Genomic DNA, 6,198 nt, shown 5'->3' with positions numbered 1-6,198 from the left:
AGTGTTTTGATACATACATACAGTTCATGTATAGATTTTAAATTATATATTCTGGTTCAGTACAAAGTCCATTTAGCTCATTTTGGTGATGTAGTGCACTTACACTCCCGCGAACCTTTTCTTTTGCAGTCAAAGTAAATATATTTTAAGCCCATGTGAAAGTTGGATGGACCTTCTTGGTAGTAAATCCAGCCTCAAATTATTACCAATATATGATACGTCTTCTTAACAGCTTAAAACTATGGATTTTTGTAGCCCCTGACAATTGTGATGTTTGGTGGTTTCWTGTAGTAATGTATTTTTCTGTTTTTAATGCAGTACTTCTACAGGCACAATGGTACTGTTCTATTTTGTAAGATGCTAGTTGTGAAATACAGTTAGTTGCATAAAATGAGAGTCTGATGTGATATCTGAGAACATACATACCTCATTCCTTGGTGTTGCTGTTTAAACTTTTTAGACATCAAATGTTAATTATAGGCTATTTCAGATGGATAACTACTGACCTGTTTATTATGTATTCTGCTTTATCTTACTAAATAGGATGTCTGTTCATTGCTGTTACCTGGCCAAATTTAGTATCTGTAAAATAATGCTTTTTAAGATTCTTAAATGTTTTTGGGGCCGGGCTAGTGTTCAGAATAACATACACTAGTTTTTAAAAGAACATGCTTCTCAACTTTATTTTTTTATATTTTATTTTTAGGTGGGACTATTTGCCGAATATACTGATGTAATGGATTGCAAAATACCTGAAACTGTTTTAAGTAAGCAGTTTAAGTATAGAAAATCTCATTGCAAGAAGTTTTATGAAATGTGTTTCTAATTTAAAACATAATGAATGCTAACACATTTCAGAATTCCTTGCTATTAAATRATCATCTATCACCAGTATTTGTGTATTTCACTAAAGGGGAAATGTATTTTTATTTAAGTTTATGTGAATAAACCACCCAGCACTGCCAACATGAGGACTCTATCCTCAGAATTAAGTAGCCATTTGGTTTGAAAGGATGGAAGGATGGAGTGGATTTTACTATGATTCAACTGTCTCTAGAGAATAATCTCAAAAATGTGGTACAAGTATGGTTATCAAAAAGAATGCAAAAAGTCTCACTATTCTTCATGGAACAAAATAACTAAAGAGCATTTCTAATACAGGGGCAATGGAAGTCAGTGAGGATCTAAAAAGCTGTGGTGGTTTTAACTGGAAGTGAGGATCTAAAAAGCTGTGGTGGTTTTAACTGAACAATTAGGTGGCCAGAATTTCATTGCAATTAAATGCTTGTTTTAGCATTAAGCAAAGTTAAGTTTTTGCCTGTTGGTGATTAAAGTGATATGACAATACTGACAGCAAAGTAGACAAATTCTAAGCAAAATGCTACATTTGACTCTGTTCATAATATAATTTAAATGAACTTCACTTTCATAATTTCTAAATAATTTTGACTTGTAGTAATCCTAAGTCCTTTTTTTCTAACTGTAAATATATTTAAAAGCATCTTTACTCCATTTATAAAAAGTGAAAATTTAATGTTGTAATGTGTTCTGATTAGCTATTTTTCTCTGTGATTGCTCTCTGCATAAGAACTGTTATTTGTTAAATCTATATATGCACCAGTCTTCAACAGCCATACATCCTGGAATGTTTATGAAATGGTGGCCCAACAAACACAAATGTGATAGTGTTCCATGTAAGTGAGTTCCTTTATGTGCTGATTGTCTGGTTTCAGAAAGAAAAAGGGGGGAGAAATGGGAGAAAATTAAGTATAAATAGTTCATTGATAAAGTGTACAGTAATCCAGTCTCTTATCTTCCTAACTTTGCCATTAATTGTAGGTGGTAAAAGAAAAAGAAGAAATATACAGTTGAGACTGATGTCTTTTTTTCATGAACTTAAATCTACACATTAGAAATAAACAAAAATTCTTCTACTCAGTAGCAGGTTAAATTATGCCATATAAAATCTTGATTCCAACAGAGGAAGTAGTAATAAATAAATTGCATTAAAAATATATAATTCTTGATACTAAGAGTATGACTGAAGTTTTAACCTATTATGTGCTTATCTAGATATTTGATGTTTTTTGGGCATAGATTGTAAAATCTCAAAAATTGTTTGAGTTTATAATTTGTGAACTTTACTTTGTTTTTAGTATTATGAATAGCACATTTTCAAGTAGCCATGCAAGAGCATACTTTCTAGACTTTGTTTCTATTGGTTCACTATACTGTTTAGGCAGGTCTTCTAAACTTCACATTTTGCATCTTAGATTCCTTACTTTGTTTCCATCCTGTCTCAAGACAGTTTCCCACATTATGCTGATCGATTTTACTTCGTTATACATGATTGATTTGGCATGGAACTGTCTACTGCATACTTTTTATCCAGGGTTCTTTATCCGTTTGGGTTTGGTGGGGTTTTTTTTGTTTTTTNGTTTTTTTTTCCTGTGGCATGCCTTTATTTGGCTTTATTTGGCTCCCTGCTAGGGAGTCTGGATATATTTCAGAAACTGTATGGAAGTAGAAAAACATATACATTTAATTTCTCTGAAGGCAACAGCAAGTTCTCTACTTGTAGTAAATTTAGCCTGTGTTTACTCAGGAAAAAGATAAGTAAGATAAAAAGTTAATGCTGGTTTTGGCTAGTGGACCAGTCAGTCAAATATGGCATTTTGCAAGTGCGTATTTCTATCTCAATGTTAAGATTTGGGTGTGCTGGAAATACAGTTTGAGCTTTCAGAGGTTTTCCTAACCTGAAGTTATGCCCCAACTTATGTCAGAGCAGTCTGTTTGAAAGGTTGCAACTTCAAACTAGAAAAAACTGTAAACACTCAAACTGAGGAAGCTCAGATGGCTTTCTTTTGTGCTGTCAAAGTTTTAAAAAGAGGAGAAACTGTTAAAAGGGATTTAGAAGACTTGTCTAAGAAAACAATCAGATACTGAGCTTAGTTTGTCATCTAAAGAATCCATGTTTTAACAAGAATTAACAGGATTTAATCACTAAATTAAACCTGGAAAAGTACATCACAAGTTAATTACAAATCAGTGCTTTTTAAAAATTATTGTAACTTCCTGTCTAGAGTGGAGTAAGTGGTACAAGCAATRGAAAACTTCATACTTGCTGTAAAATGCTACTATCCAGCAACAAAGGATGTTTACATGACTTTCCTAAGACATTATATCAGAAGATGGTGATATGTCTGTGAATAAGGCCTAGAAGTCTAGGTGTTTGTGTCCTCTGCCTAAACGGTACCATTGGATTCAAACAGTGAAAGAAAATGCAGTGAAAAAACAAATTCACTTCAGATCCTTGAGTCTTGGTAATGCARAAGCTTCTTACAGCCTCTATTTAACTGTGTTGGTGAAAATTAATAAAAACRAATCACCACTGTATATTACTGAATCACTCTGATGTATTTAATTCTAATTAAATTTACCCCTTTTATGATGGGAGACAGATAAAAGTCAGCAGAATGGACTTGCTCTGTTTGCTTAYGGCAGATTTTAAGAACAGTTTAATGGGCACAGCAAGTTAGGGTGTACTTTTAAGAAGTTAAACATGGAAGATGAAGGGCAAAAGCATATTCCATAGCTCCTAATGATTATTATTAAGAATGATCACAAGAGATGGCTGTCCCATTTGGGGTCTTGTAAAAGACAAAATGGTAACATTATCTAATCATTCCTTGTCCTATGTTTAAAAAGAAAATTGCCACCAGAAAAATATTATTCAGTAGCAATAGTCTAAAAAGTAGTTCCAAAATGTTAATTATTTTGTAGAAATTATGGCATATCTTGGCAGAGGGAGGAAGATCTGAGTAGGGCTATGTTGTCAGGATCTAGGCCKCCTGGAAATGTGTAGTCTCTAATTATATTGTTCTCTGTCATGATTTAACCCCAGCTGTCAAGTAAATACCACACAGCCCTTTGTGCATTCTCCCTCTGTGCAGTGAGGGAGAGAACTGGAAGAGTAAGAGTCAGAAAACTCATGGGCTGGGATAAAGACAGTTTAACAGGTAAAGCAAAAGCTGTGCATGCAAGCAAAGCAAAATGAGGAGTCCATCAACATTTCCTGTGGGCGGACAGGCARGTGTTCAGCCAYTCCCTGGAAAGCAGGACTCCATCACAGCTAACGGTGACAAACACCATCACTCCAAACATCCCCCCTCTTTCTTTGTTTTTCCCCAGCTCTGTATGCTGAGCATGACACCACATGGTCTGGGATATCCCTGTGGTCAGTTGRGGTCAGCTGTCCTGGCTGTGTCCCCTCCTAACTTCTTGTACAGCCCCAGCCTCCTCTCTAGTGGAGCAGTAGGAGAAGCAAAAGAGGCTTCGACTCTGTGTAAGCTCTGCTCAGCAACAACTGAAACATGCCTGTGTTACTGGCACTGTTTCCAGCAAAAATCCAAAGCACAGCCCCATGCCAGCTACTGTGAAGAAAATTAACTATCCCAGCCAAAACCAGCACATCCRTGTATAAATACTGAGCTTGGTCAAAGCAAAGGCAATGTGCTTCCTCAAGCTTTTAAGGCGCGTAGCTGTAGACCAGTGGAGTTCTAACTTATAATGGAGTTACTGAGAAGATAGCTGAGGAAAAGAGATTATTAATGCATTTTTGATAATCTGCTAACCACATGCATGTAATTTTTCTCTTCTGTATGAAGAAGCAAAAGTATGCAGAAGAAGGAAATAAATGTAATCCAGGTTAATGCAAGGTGGCTCTTTACCCCCTTCCCAGGCTCACTAGATTCTACAAACTGCAAATTCTGTTTGGTTCAAAGATAGTCCCAGGTATTTGTCAGTAAAGAAGGACAAAGATCTTCACTTTGCATCTGTTAAGGCAAGTGTGGGGTCAGGTCAATTCTCTTTCTGAATACCCACTTTGGGAACACAGATCTAATTTGCTGTTTATGTGCATCTAATATATAACTGCTGTCCATGAATAAGCTATTTCAAGCTGATCCTTCTTTGCACAGAATAAATAAAAATGCTTCAATATCAAGCCCAGTTCCTAATGGCACAGATCTCTGAGCGTGAAAATCTATTGTCTGACTGATCATCTCTTACTGTGACAGCCTTCAGCTATGAATTAATCTAGGCAAGGGAAATCTCTTCAGGTTATGTGTATTTATTATCACTACTCCCACCTCTGAGGGAAACACATTCCTTCACCCGTTTTTTGGTTTGTTTTTTGTTTTTTTTTTGTTTAAGTACATCTACATTATAAGTGGATGCAGTGAATTTGAAGTAATTTATTATGCCTGCTCTTGTAAGTGGGAAATTTGACTGCTGTTCCCAGTTCTTAAGTATATTTTGGTTTCTTTAAGATCAATGTGGTCTTACAGAATAATGGTATGTGGAACTTAGAGGTCAATATAAAGTTTGTCACTGTTTTCTTTGTTTCTGTATAATTGACTTACTGAACAGATTCTTACTGAGCAAACTTAGTTACACTGATCTTGTACCATTCAAGCACTCTGAGGTACCTGGCATTCTGGGATGCCARTTATATGCGTTTCTGCAAGTGGTCTTATTCTATGCAGGGAGGCTTCCAAACATGGCAAAATAAGCAAATTTTTTCCAAGTGATGKAAGCAGAATGTTGCCAAGTAAAATGCTCTTAGTCCCCACTGGAGAAGGAGATTTGAGGGGCACGCACAGATACTGAGTGCTTTCTCAGCTTTCCTTCAGATATTCCGAGTAGGCAGCTTCTGTTTCTAAAATGTCAAACATCTTCAAAAACTCTCAGTCCAACAAAAAGACAGAGGATAAGGAGGGGGGAAGAAAGAACGAAGAAAATATATTTTCAGAATAATCCCTAGAAGAGCCATATAATGGCTGCTTTGTCTTTTTTGTCTGTTTAGTGTTCCTTTGTGTACTGTATTGGAAATAGGTAACATCACACACTTCTTAGAGATGTGTCTTGCTTTATAATTCTTGATACTTGTTGGTTCAGTGACTTTTGACCTAGAGATTTAGGGTTTTGTGAATTGAATAGTAAGTACTATGAACATTTCACTCTTAGATGCAGGTTATTTATTGAAAGGGCAGAAGTTTTGATGAGTTAGTCAGGAACAAAATTAATTCCTCTTGTACAATGAGCCACTACAGAATTTTAAAGGGTCCTGGACTGCTAAGAAAAGAATAGCTTTGGGTGATAACCCAGACCAGAATGGATGTGGCTTCTGAAGAATTT

Source organism: Malurus melanocephalus, unplaced genomic scaffold, assembly GCF_030028575.1.
Source record: "Malurus melanocephalus ecotype Western Australia unplaced genomic scaffold, MMel_1.1 scaffold_60, whole genome shotgun sequence".
NCBI classification, from domain to species: Eukaryota; Metazoa; Chordata; class Aves; order Passeriformes; family Maluridae; genus Malurus; species Malurus melanocephalus.
The sequence above is the reverse complement of the archived record's forward strand: the minus strand, read 5'-3'. Positions refer to the sequence as shown.